The 14,050-nt window shown below is 45.4% G+C and overlaps 2 protein-coding genes across 7 annotated transcripts in view; one reads left to right on the top strand and one right to left on the bottom strand.

Moving 5' to 3' along the window:
* Positions 1-9,499, bottom strand: part of ATG13 (autophagy related 13) — a 487,446-nt gene extending 477,947 nt beyond the window's left edge. For 2 of the 6 annotated variants that reach the window (XM_085646674.1, XM_085646673.1), the window contains exon 1: positions 9,282-9,476. The gene's annotated coding sequence lies outside the window, so the exon portion shown is untranslated. Of the gene's footprint in view, positions 1-9,281 lie in introns of all 6 variants that reach the window. The other 4 variants (XM_085646672.1, XM_085646671.1, XM_085646670.1 and 1 more) reach the window with 4 other exon arrangements.
* Positions 9,500-9,709: 210 nt separating this feature from the next.
* HARBI1 (harbinger transposase derived 1) overlaps positions 9,710-14,050 on the top strand; it is a 45,377-nt gene continuing 41,036 nt past the window's right edge. The window contains exon 1 of the mRNA XM_085646675.1: positions 9,710-9,814. The gene's annotated coding sequence lies outside the window, so the exon portion shown is untranslated. The remainder of the gene's footprint in view (positions 9,815-14,050) is intronic.

Raw genomic sequence — 14,050 nt, forward strand, 5'->3', positions numbered from 1 at the left:
TTGGGTTGAGGCTTACCCGACCAGAAGAAATGATGGAGTTACTGTAGCAAAACTCCTACAAAGAGAGTTCATTCCTAAGTTTGGTTTCCCAGTAACGATTGAAACAGATAGAGGAAAACATTTCCAGAATTAAATTATAAAACTGATTTGTGAAGCATTAAATGTACAGCAAAAATTGCATTGTGCCTACCGACCAGAGGCTTCTGAAGTGGTGGAACAAATGAATGGCACCATAAAGGACAGATTAGGAAAAACGTGTTTGGCCACAAGTCTCAAATGGCCAGAAGTCTTGCCTCTTGTCTTAATGAGCATTAGATCAATTCCTGATAGGAAGACTGGTCTGAGCTCCCATGAGATCATAATGGGCAGAGCGATGAGACATGTTTTCATTCTTCTCAACAAACTGCTGCCTATATCTGATGACTTCGTCTTGGATTATTGTAAAAGATTGGCTGATATGGTACATTCTGTGTTTAATCAGGTTGGACCAGATGCGACCACTCTTGAAAGGAAGCCAGCTCATGATCTGAGTCCTGGAGATTGGGTACGCAGAAAAGTACACCGAAGAAGAAATTGTCTGGTTCCACGCTGGGGAAAACCACACCAAGTGATTCTGACAATGACAACTGCTGTGTAGTGTACAGGGGTGAAGAACTGGATTCATGACAGTCACACTCTTCAAGTCCCAAATCCGGAAGATCAATCTGAAGAACCACATCGGGAAGTATCAGATAACAGTTCGGAATCAGAAACAGAAGAAACAAAAAACAGGACAAGTACCAGAAGCAGATGAACAAGGTTGAATTCAAATTATTGGTCAGGAAAATGTACCACTAAGACAACGCCTTGAAATTTCAGATACTAGTTCTGAATCTGAGACAGAGCAAGCAGGAATACTAGAAAGAACTAATCATGAAACTGGAGAAACTGAACAAGTAATCTTTGACCAAGAAATTCTGAGTACAAGTACAAGAGAAATTTCTCCAGAAATTATAGAGATAGAAGGAGAGGAATTAGATACAGAGAGTGAGGGTGAAGTGATTGCGGAAGAACCCCAAGGAGGTTTACAGATCCAACCCAAACAGGTAGAAAAAAGGGTCAGATAGTCAGCAGGAAGATTGTGTGGAAGAAACACGAGGAGGGATAGATTCAGACAGTGAACCTGAAATATTGAGGATAAAATCAAAGGAAAGTGATATGCAAACGGAGACAGAATCAGAAGAAAGTGAAACAGGACATAAAGGGGGAAGAAATTTGAGAAAAAGGGCTTGGAAATCCGAACGAGAGGAGAAAGGATCTAAATTGAAAAGGCCATTAAAAGAAGACATTTGGACCAACAAAATCAAGAAACTGAGATACCGATTGACAAGAATAAAGTATGATAATGCAGAACAAGTGAATGAAGTGTCCAGTCAAGAAAAACAAGAGGAAACGGATCAGAAGCACTTGCAACGTACAAAGAGGATAAAAAGGCCTAACCAGAAGTATAAGTCACCGGAATGGACATATGTGGCACTTCCTGATATACAAGAGGAATCTGGTAGCCAAGAAAGTCCAAGAGTGACTGTGTAGGAGGTGAACAAAGAAGAAGGCTTAGAAATCCTGAGAGTAATATTGTCTGACACTAGAGAAGAAACAGATGACCAAGAAATTCTGAATAAAGACTATGAGCCCATGGATAAGGATGATTCACACATGAATTAAGAGACAAAAGAACTCGGAAAGGAATTGAAAGCCCGGATAAGACACCGACCAGAAAGAACCAAGTAGGCAACTAAAGCCTTAGGTTTAGACAAAGAAAATTTTTGAAGAAAGAGGCTAAGTCAAAAGACACTGATCATTCACAAAATGGCAAACACTGAGAATAGAAATCCAACATGTGGATTTTCTCAGAGATGGTGTAGAATGTGTTTTTGTTGTACAGGATTATTAATGCTTGTTTGGATTATATTAACCATAACTATTTCATTTAGAGTAACATTTGAAAACGTAGATAGACACCCAATGAATGGAACTATTAGCCAAAGCTCTGACAGTCATATCACAAAACTGGTAGATAGAACAGAACTTCATAAAGATAAGTTTATAAACGATTTTTCTAAGAATGTTCTCGCGAAGCTATTATACGAATATGTAGAAACAATGTATGTTAGAGATTGTTACGTTTGTATGCAGTTGCCTGCATCTGTATCTGAAGGGGTCACTTATCATCACCTTCCTTTGACATATGGGATAACTTGTAGTGTCCTAGCCAGTTTGTTTTATAAAACAGGCAAATTAGAATATTATTACACTGACATAGATAATATTTTCTCACAAATTCCTGTAGTTTCTGAATTAAATAAGGTGAAGCCTGGTAAAACTCTTGGAGACTTTTTTCTAGAAACAAGAAAACTAACTTTAGAAGAAGTGTTTAAGAATAACCTTACTTGTAGTTTAAGAAAAGAAGAGAAAACGTTTCTGAATATGGTAGAGGAGAGGAGAATCAAAATGCAAAAGAAAGTGACTGGGGAAAAGAAGGAAACAACATTTTGGGATGTTGGGAAGGAAAATCCTTTAAGGGGAGAGATAAACCCGGCAATGGCTTTAAATTGGCCCCAGAAAGGGAAATTATGCATAAGTAGAGATAATACTGCATATGATCATTATTTTGTAGGTGCAAGTGAGTGCCAGGATTTATACAAAATCTTGGGAGGATGATGGTTTAAAGGGGGAAAAGATCCAGTATTCCCTGGAACATATTACATTTGTGGAAACAGAGCTTATTATAGGTTGCCGGACCATTGGTACGGAACTTGCTACGTCGGCCTGGTCTTTCCAAAGATATTTCATGTGGAAAGGGGAGAAAATGGCTTGCACGAAATAGGTAGACAGCTAACAAGTAGAAGAAGGGATGGTTGGTCATAAATTATTGGCGACATCTTTGGAGCACTGATACCAGCAAATGGCATATCTCTGAATGCACATAAAATTAGAAAATTGTCTACAGTTGTGCATCGTTTATCAACAAATACAGCTGGAGGATTCTTAATGGTAAATACCTAAATGGTTGCCATGAGCGCTAACGTAATGCAAAATCGACTTGCCCTTGACATTATATTGGCAAAAGAGGGAGGACTCTGTGGAATACTGAAAGTACAACATTGCTGTACTTACATTCCTGACGAAAGTCAGAACATAAGAAAATATATTATGAATATAACTGAATTGCATGAAGAAATTGTTCCAATGGAGGTTGAAGGTGTATGGGAGAAACTTGGTAAAGGTTTTTCCACTATTAAAAATGTATTAACAAAATTAGGTAGCTCTTTTGTGGGCAAAATACTAATACCTGTGAGTTTTGTGATTATTCTAGTGTTAATATTGAGATTAGGATGTTTGTGCATAAAAATAAGAAAACTACAAAATAAGATCAACGAGAAAAAAAGAAAGAGAAAGCAATAAGGGAAAGAGAAATAGAATTAGAAGAATTTAAAGAAAATGTGTACAAGAAAACAAGAGAGAACAGTGTGGAGAACACGATTGTTTAAACTAACAAATGCAAGTGGATTTGAATAAAACCATTTCCTTAGATACATTTTGTGAAATTAGTGAGTAATGGCGATGTTTAAAATCACCAAAGGGGGGGGGGGAATGATGGAGCAGAAAAAAGAAGATTTTGTATACCTCCTCTAATTTGCATGAAATTAATTATGTAATCATTCTAAAATTAATTTACATAACATGTTTGAAGTGGTACTAATCAATATTTGCACCTTGATAAACACAAATACACGAGACTAAATTGCTAATTGCATGGCAAAATTAAATAATTAACAATGGTACGCAAAGTAACTTTAGATTGTGTTGAAATAGAAAATTGCATGCTTTATATTGCTTTGTGATTGTATTGTGGCTTAAAGTTATCGTGTGGTAAGTATTATCGCTTTAAAATGTTACTGCAGCTAGGAAAATACTAATATATATATTGGGATTATTGTGAGTTGAACATTAGAACCTTCATTTCTATATTTTAATTGCTGCTATGTCTATTTTCGCTTAGTTAACGTTCGGGCCTACTAGGCCGCAGTACTCAAGATGGCGTTCTCTGAAGCCAATGCCACCCTGTGCGCGCGATGATTTCTGCGCATGCCCAGATATCTTTGGAGATCACGAGGTGAAATGATTTCCTGACATTGTGTTCCTTGCCAAGGTCGATTTTTGGGGATTTGACCGCAAGCCAGAAGATGCTCATATGAGAACCAAGGGAGAGACAAAGAATGAACCTGTCAAGAAGACCCTTTTTGCCATGAAAAGATAAATTCGCTGGTCCCCACATGGGAATCGGAAAAACCGTGACTACTTGTGAACTCTTGTGCCAAGTCACTATGCAGAACCAGTTTGCACTGGGAGGAGTGCAATGAACTATTGATAACCCCGAACTGTCCAATCAGGACATTTGGTCTGCCCCTAAAGTTGCCATATTTGTATGAAGTAAGACACAAAAATGTATAATGACCCCTCATCTGTCATTACGGAGGAGTCAGAGTTCGAGTTTGGAGTTCCGAACTTGCAGTTGCAGTTGGGTTTTGGAGTTAGAGTTGGTTGAAGTTGGAGTTAGTGAGTTCGGGAGAAGATCGAGAGTTGGAGTTGCGGCTACGTTTGCTTTTGGGTTAATATTTGAGAGGGAGTTCTTGTTGGGTGGTTCGACTTGAAGCTATTCGTCGCCTGTTCATTGGTAAATGATTTACTGCAATTTTCTAAATTCATGCTTACATGAGTTTTTTAAATGTTTAATTACTCTTTAATAAATCAAAATTTCAAATTATGAGCTGTAGTATATAAATGTAAGGCTAAAAGGATTGATTCATAATTTAGATAAACTTGAAACAACAAGAAATGAATGTGTTTCTTAAATTAATCACTGAAGATATCAAATGTTTTCTAGACTTTAATTGTGTTTTAGCTGGTTCTAATTCACCATCAACCAGTCCAACTAGTTGGTCCATCGACCAAACAGTGGAGTGCCTTGATGATAAAGTCAGGATTCTGAAGACTGTATACAGAATGTATACATAAATAGAAGAAAAGTAGTCCTGATAAGTAATAAAAGGTACCCACATTGTCTAGTAGCCCTTCTCCTGTGTACAGATTCAAGTGAGTTTTGTGTGGATGAGAAGCGTGTTGGTGTTATGGGCCCCACCAATGAATGAATGAATGAACCTTTGTGAATAAGAATCTGTGACATAAGGAGAATATGTAAATTTGTCCTGTGCACTGGATCACTGTCTTAGATAGTGAAATGTTGGATCATTGCCCAGATGCATGGCCCACTTTCGGCTCAGTCTTAGCTGTGTCCTCTAGACTACCCTGGTACGGAGAAGAATTAATTGTGGACTCATTGATTGTAAGGCGTCCAGGTGTTCCGTCTGAAAACCAGACCCAAATAATCAACCCTCCTCACCATGAATGATCCCTTGTATGAGTTTTTTTTGCCGATGCACACTTTGGTTTTTCCTAAACTTCCGGTTATTATCTATTTTATACTCCTTTGCTCTCACCCTCTCCAGAAAAGGAGTAGAATACTTCGCCCTTTATTTTTTAGAGTACAATACAGAACATGTTCCAATCCTATATCACCCTGCCTAAGAACGGACTCCGAACGTTTATTCCAAAAGGTGGCTCTATCTGTCTACAGTGCCTGGAAAAGACCAGACCTGGAACTAGTGGGTAAACTGAGGTTCAGGCTGTCATTTGATAGTTTAAACAATAAAATGCTTTTCTGCATTTTGTTTCTCCTTCTGTAATTACTAGGTTTTTATTTTAATCCTAATATCTTTTATAATATGTAATTTTGTATGGCCCTCTGGCTGAGAAAAATATATATAACTAGGTTTTGGACTTATCTGTTCAAAGGACATTGTTGCAAAAATCTTGTGATTCATTCAGGTGCCTTTTTGAAAACCTACATCATGCAGCAATGCTCTTTCTCCACAGAACAGACGCTCTTTTGGTGACCCCTCCAGGAAAGTTGCTCGTATTAAGTCTTTTCCCAATTGTAGGATCTTTAATTCAAAGGTTTACGACACTCCGGTGTCTGCATATCCCAAAGAGTAGCTTTGGAGTTCTCTGAAATGACTAGGAGCATCATACAGGCTGGTCTGTGGGTGAATTTCCTGGGAAGTCCACTCCTGGTTAGACTGGTGGTCAATACTTTTCTCCATTTGTGTATTGAATAAAAACTGTCTTTTCTCACTGTAGAATGAGGGACTTTGTATTGTTTATCAATGGCTCTATGACCATTCTAGTATTCAAAAAAGAGACCTCCTTTCGCGCTCCCACTGATGCACTGCCAGACCTGGGAATCACTCCCACATATATGTCCTTACACCGGGTATTCCATTGTAAACACTTTATACCATATCATTTTTGTCATCCAATATTCTAGTTATGCTCTCTTAATCTTCATCACAGCGGAGGCAGTGTGATTGAATCTGTAAACTTTATTAATTCTTCCAATACCAAATGCTCGCCATTCCAGGCTTTAAACAGAGGTACATCCAAATCAATCACAGTTCGAAGTCAGCAAGCTGTATAGATACCCAATGCATTTCGAGCCAACTTGGCTCTTCGTCAGGGGTTACTGACCATTCTAAGCATTCATGCTTTTGTGACTATCAAATGCAAACCCAGCCATTTTCCTCGCCTACATTTGACTTTATGTTCGTCTTTGACCATGTACAGGCATGCTCGTTCTCACCTCACAGTGGAATATATACTGGATTGCCACATAACAGCAAAGAAATGTTTTGACTCGTAACCCAATTCACTGATCTTACTGAATGACATCCATATATATTCCCCAGTTAATGTTGCACACAAGTTATCTGCAACGATGAAGCCCAAAACCTTCTGTCAAAGAACCCAAGAACCGACACCAATTATTCTTAACCTTGAACTTCAATGAACCAACTCCTGCCCTCGCCCTTTTTACCCTAAAATTAATTAGCTTTGCTTTATCCCGATTCAGCTCAGTATAACTGGATTAAAAAACCCTACTCCCTTTGTAGGCCACTGGGCTTGCTCATCTTAAAAATGTAGCATATTAGCACTTATCACATCAAACACTTCTTTATGAACACGTGGCACGATGCAGCCCTGGCATAATACACTGCTGGAAATGCCAGTAACCATAACTGCACTTTCACTTCTACCGTACTCAAATAAAGATTGAACAGTGGGTCCAAGACCAGAGTCCTACCCTAGACCAGTTACTTCGCCAAGAGTCGGCAGGAATAAAGGGGTTCAAATGCTGCAGAGTGAGCAAAGGCACAGCGGGTCTCTGTGGAAGGGTGGATTGGGCTCCAGGGTGCTGTGCTTTATAGGTGGATGTCAGGGTCACTCAGGGGGGGCAAAATATCTTTGGGGGTGTGAAGCGTCAGGCAGAAGGGCTAAGTCAGATATGGGATCCTAGGCAGCAGTTACCTCACAGGAAGCATCTGAAGGGTGAATCTTTTGATTCATAACACCCGCTCCCCCTCTCCAAAGCCCCCCACACTGTGATTAGCTGTCGGTTTTCAATCATGCCTTGGACTAAAGAACGGGCTGGGGTGCACTCCATGCAGGGAGATGCTTTAGAGACTGCACTGGTGTGAGACCTCTTCTTGGAATCTAGTTAAGAATGACGGACTGGGGTGTCACCTGGGAAGCGTAGATTGTGCGAGGCTTGCAGTCACATATCTTGACTATATATTGGGATAAACAAGTCCCAGATTGCAAATCAAAAAGCACTGGACTGGGCGAACTACTCACGAATGGACCCGTGAAACATGAGAGTTCTACTGGGGCTCTCGTTGGAGCCGATGAGGCTTTCTCACCTGTGGTTGTCAGAGCAGGGGCTACTTGAACCTTTGCACCCCTGGGGATGACGCTTGAGGGGCAGCCATACATTGAAGGCACCTGGGTTTCTCAGTGGAGATGTTTTGAATTGAGCACCCCTACGGTTGGCAGGAGGGGCTGCCTAAATATATGCGCACCAGGCGGTGCCGGCTGAGGAGATGCCTCGGATTCTCAAGGAAGGGGCTGACCGCTGTGAGAGGCCTCCTGTTGTGTGGATTCGGGTTTGACATGGAAGGTGCTAACCGTTATCTAAAAGCTGTGCACACCAAGGGTGGTCGGATGAGAAGTTGGCGCGGGTTGTGTGCGCCCGGGGTTGTCAGGGGAGGGGCTGACACCTGTCTAAAAGCTGTGCACACAGAAGGGGTGGTCGGATGAGGAGTGGCCTCAGGTCTTGTGCACCCCCGGGATGTCAAGGAAGAAGCTGACAGCTGTCTAAAACCTGGGCACACCAAGGGGTAGACGTGGTCTCGGGTTGTGTGAACCCCGGGGTTGTCTGGAGAGGGGCTGACAGGTGGCTAAAAGCTGGGCACATCGCGGGATGGTCAGATGAGGAGTGTCCTCGGGTTGTGTTTACCTGGGGCTGGAGAGGAGGGGCTGGTTGATAGTATCTAAAAGCTGTGCACGCCGAGGGTAGTCGGTTGAGACGTTGGCTAGTGATGTGTGCACCCGGGGACGTCAGTGGAGGGGCTGACAGCTGTCTAAAAGCTGTGCACACAAGGGGTGGTCGGATAAGGTGTGGTCTCGGGTTGTGTGCACCCCGGGTTGTCTGAGAAGAAGCTGACAAGTGGCTAAAGCTGGTCACACCAAGGGATGGTCAGATGAGGAGTGTCTTCAGGTTGAGTTTACCTTGTGTTGTGACAGGAGGGGGCGGTTGATGCTGTGGCCCCCTCCACCTGTCTGGGGTTCAGCTCGTGGGGGATAATCCAGCAAGTCAGGGATGCGTAGGGCAGCATGGGGACGTATTTAGGGGAGATGCTGTGCCCCCCAGCAGGTCAGGGATGCGTAGGACAGCATGGGGACGTGTCTGAGGCTCAGGGAAGATGCTGTGGCCCCCTCCACCCCGGAAGGGAATGAGTAGGGCAGTAGAAATGTTTGGGCCCGGGTGGGAGGGGTCCATGTAACCCCCCCAGGAGGGAGGCGTAGGGCAGTATTGAGACATCTCTGGGGCCGGGGGGGTGTCCATGTAACCCCCAGGAGGGAGGCGTAGGTCAGTAATGAGACATCTGTGGGGTCATGTGAGCCCCAGGAGGGAGGCGTAGGGCAGTACGGGGTCATGTCTCGTGCTCAGGGGAGATGCTCAAGCCCCCGGCGGGGAGGGGTGTCCGGTCTCGGAGAGAGAGTATGAGGGTCCGGGAGGGGTTCCAGGCTCGGAGAGAGAGTATGAGGGTCAGCACCGCACTCACCGGAGCTGTCGCTACTCCGCCGGGGCCGCTGCCCCCAGCCCGCGCTCCAGTGTCCCTTCACCCGCCGCCCTGGTTACTGACCGGCCTCACTCTCCAGACACCCCGGGTCGGCGCCTCTAGGCAGCGACGGTCTCAGCGCCCGGTGAACGAATGTCCAGAGCCAGTGTTTACACTCGGAAGAGTCTGCGCCGTGACAGCAGGCCACAGACGCCAATCGCAGGAGAGGAGACACGCTCCACCAGCTGACTAAAAGTGTGGAGACCTTGGATTGGGTAATGAACCGTCAGTTATGGGATGAACCAAAAGAGAACCTTTCGGCTGTAACGTGCCACTTGTTTATCGCGGCTCACCATTGGCTGTGGTAAACCGTACCTTTTGTTGATTGGTCAGAGTGTCCCGGAAGTCAGGCAGATGGCCGGTGTTGTATACTTCCTAGTCCCCGCCTTCGGTGGGAAGGGCTCCGTGAAGCTTATCGAGGTAGCGCCTCGAGGCCCCGTGATCTGGAAGAGCCGGGAACGAGGGGATCTGTTCTGGTGAGTTCATCCTTGCAGCTGTTTGTTGTTACCAACCAGGGCGCGGCTGCACATGTTTTAATTATGTATACATTTTTATATTGCTCGGACTTTACATAATGGTGCAAGAGCTTTTTACACTAGAAATGGATCAATATATAGGGTACTCCTGTACCCACCCCAAAGCTGTTGATGCATAGAGCATATCTTTACAGAGGCGCAGGATAGCTGCTAAGTGGTTAGGTGCATACGCGTGACATTTCTTTGTTTACAGCGTGACAGTCACCTGCCTCATGCGTGACACTTTGCAAGCTACTAACAAAAAATCTTGTGTAATGCTGAGATAGCCCTGGTGCACGCAATTTAAACGCAAGTTCGCAGGGTGAAGAAGGTCCTTCTCCCAGTCATTACTTATGAGCAGGGCCGGTTCTAGGATTTTTGGGGCCCCGGGCGAAGGTAATGTGCGAGGCCCCTCTTAAGTGACACTTGCAGGGCTTCGGAAACTGCTTTGTGTAGACTCCTCCTGGGCCGCAGCTCCCCTCTCTGCCACCTACAAGCACCTCTTTCACACAGGGCTCGAGTCGGGGTACCACGCGGGTGGACGGCGTCCCCCCCACTTATTTTACCGGGAGCTCGATAACTGGAGCAAATGGAGCCACGCATTCACTCTTTGGCCTCTCTGGGGTGAGATCGGAGCTCATGCAGAACGCTGCTCACGCGTTGGCTTCTCTGATGCAATCGCATCTAAGGGGTGAACGAAGGGAGGCAATGAGTCTGATGGTGCAAGCCACCTTTCGTGATGTCACTTCCTGTCGTGACGTCAGCGTCCCCCCACTTCTTTTTTTAGGACTTGTGCCCTGCTTTCACAGCTCCTATGGGGCTGAAGGTGTGAGAATAGCTTGGGGGCAGAGAGTTTAAACTGCAGACTGTAAAGTGCTGACAATCTGTTCCTCTGTGTCTCTCAATGGGCAGCCAGGCAGGAGGCCTAATTGCAGGACCAAATGCGTCTCCTTGCAACTGGCACAAGATGAAGTGTCCCCCCTCCCCTAGGCCTCCCCACACCACCCCTGAGAGGCCCAGGGAGGGGGGCCCCCTACTTTAATCCTAATTGTAAACAGACACCTTTCTTCAATGGGATCGGCAGGGGCACAAGAGGCTTGGTGGTGTGTTGCACTGGTGCGGGGCCCCATGCTGGTGGGCTGAGTGCGAGGAGGCCCTGGGAAGCTGCCCATGCTGCCCAAGCCTAGCGCCGGCCCTGCTTATGAGGGAGTCACCATATGAAGGCAGAACAAACCAGGCCTATCCTAAAAATGCCGGCCACATCCACCCAAAGTGGTGAAATGAACCCAGGAGTCGATGTAAATCAAAATAAACTCCAGCTTTATTGGATTGAAAGATCACCCATGACGGCAGCGACCGGATGACAGCAATCCCAGCAGTAACTGAATCAACTGTTGGGATTATGGCCCACTGCCCGCTCCCGCCAGGACAAGCAAAGTATTTCCAAAGTGCAACAATAACAATATCAAAAGACGCAGTGTGACTCGAGGCAGCACGGAGTCTTGCACAAGGCAATTCACAAGTCACACTGCTTACATTACATCACATCATCTTCCCCCTCAAACAAAGAAAAGAAAAAAAAAACAAGAAAAAATTAAAGCACATACGGAAACTTAAAACATCAAATAATCTTTATATTTGGTGGGCAATTTGAACTGGCGTGGCCTAGAATTTACTTCATCCGTTGAACTAGGAACTCCACTGACACTTGGCACAGACACATCACTACCATTTGTTGACTGTAACCACTGTGTCCAATCTAAGTCTGTGATCATCGCTTTTTTAATTAATAATCTTAGCTTGCTGATGAGACAAGGAACAAGGTTCCTAACATTCCACCACCCTTTGTTCTCCAACATCACTGAACCTTTACTGACCCTTTCTACTTTGGTAGGAGAGGAATAAACAGATTCACCCTTTCATACCATGACTGGTTTCTTGATCAGGACATAATCACCAACCTTTGGCAAATTGTCACTCACTGTACTGCGTTTTTTGGCTTGGGACCTTTCGAGTTGCTCGTGGAATAACTTTCTGATTGACCACCACATTGTAATCAGTGTTTTTGATTTCAAGTTTCTCCTTCAACCATGAAGGAAACAAAGCAGAGTGAACAACTCTGCCCCTCAGTAACATGAAAGGGGTAACTCCCATACCTCAGTGTGGCGTAGAATTATATTCCCAAACTTTCTGTTTGAGATACTGTTTAACATCTAAATTTGTTGCTATAGCTGTTTGCACCCCTTGTTTGATCACTCTGTTCCCTCTCCCTCCCAAACCATTTGAATATGGCAAATAGAGAGCAACACACAGATGCTTTACATCATGTTTGTTCAAAAATTCGTTCATTTTCTTAGACACAAAGTGTGACCCATTGTCTGTAACCAGAGACTAAGGTGACCCTTCTATGGCAAATACTTGTTCTAAAAAATGTATTGATGCACAGTACATGCGGAACTGACAAAAGAAAAATAGAGCCATTTAGAAAAGTAGTCTAATAATAAGATGGCATACCTTATGTCTGCTGATAAAGGAAGATGAGGACCAGAGGAATCAAGAGCCACTTTATGCCTAGGCTCTTTGGGTAGTAGAATAGGGTGAAAAGGAACTTTGTCAAATTTCTAATGCATATCAGGCATTCAGGGCACTTGTCCATGGTCAGTCTCACTTGGTTGTCTAAAGCTGGCCACCAATAATGATCCTTAATACGCATGCATGTTTTAGTAGAACCTTAATGCCCTCTGTGTGCTCTGACTATAATCAAAGGATGCTTTCTGGTAGGAGGCACGTGAAGATCACCACTCCATAACGATGTAAAGTTCACTAGCAGCGTGTGCAAACGTTTTCAAATCACCCTGTAAACATTTTATGGCAGGCCATCCTTTCACTATATAATCGGCACCAGTACAACATCTTCCTGAGACGTCTTGACCCATTCATCAGCAGTGTACAAGACCTCATCATCATGCCAGGTAATCAATCAATCAATCAATCAATCAAAGCATTTGTATAGCGCACTACTCACCCGGAGGGTCTCAAGGCGCTAGGGGAGGAGGTCCGCTACTGCTCGAACAGCCAGGTCTTGAGCTGTTTCCTGAAGGCGAGGTGGTCCTGGGTAAGGCGGAGGTGGGTCGGGAGGGAGTTCCAGGTCTTGGCGGCGAGGTAGGAGAAGGACCTTCCTCCTGTGGTGGCTCTTCGGATGCAGGGGACGGCGGCGAGGGCGTGGCTGGTCGATCGAAGCTGGCGTTTGGGAGCGTAGAAGTTGAGGCGGCTGTTGAGGTATCCTGGGCCTTGGTTGTGTAGAGCTTTGTGTGCGTGGGTGAGGAGACGGAAGGTGATTCTCTTGTTGACCGGGAGCCAGTGCAGGTCTCTCAGGTGTCCGGAGATGAGGTTGCGGCGGGGGATGTCCAGGATGAGACGTGCTGAGGCGTTCTGGATCCGCTGGAGTCTCTTCTGGAGTTTGGCGGTGGTTCCGGCGTAGAGGGAGTTGCTGTAGTCCAGACGGCTGGAGACGAGGGCCTGGGTGACCGTTTTCCTGGTCTCGGTGGGGATCCACCGGAAGATCTTACGTAGCATGCGCAGGATGTTGAAGCACGCCGAGGAGACGGCGTTGACTTGTCTGGTCATGGAGAGGGAGGAGTCCAGGATGAAGCCCAGGTTGCGAGCATGGTCTGTTGGTTTGGGTGCATTGCCTAGGGCGGGGGGCCACCAGGAGTCGTCCCAGGCGGAGGGTGAGGAACCCAGGATGAGGACTTCCGTCTTGTCCGAGTTCAGTTTCAGGCGGCTGTTCTTCATCCATTCGGCTACCTCTTTCATCCCTTCGTGTAGGTTGGCTCTGGCGGTGTCGGGGTCGTTGGTGAGGGAGAGGATCAGCTGGGTGTCGTCGGCGTAGGAGATGATGTTGAGGTTGTGCTGGCGTGCGATGGCTGCGAGGGGGCTCATGTAGACGTTGAAGAGGGTTGGGCTAAGCGAGGAGCCTTGAGGAACGCCGCAGATGACTTCGGTGGCTTCTGATCTGAACGGTGGGAGGCGGACTCTCTGTGTCCTTCCGGTGAGGAAGGAGATGATCCACTCCAGTGCCTTCTCCTGGATTCCGACGTTGTTGAGGCGCTGCACTAGGGTACGGTGGCAGACCGTGTCGAAGGCTGCGGAGAGGTCTAGGAGGATGAGGGCCGCTGTTTCTCCGTTGTCGAGCAG

The sequence above is a fragment of the Triturus cristatus genome, chromosome 3_1, assembly GCF_964204655.1.
Source record: "Triturus cristatus chromosome 3_1, aTriCri1.1, whole genome shotgun sequence".
NCBI lineage: Eukaryota > Metazoa > Chordata > Amphibia > Caudata > Salamandridae > Triturus > Triturus cristatus.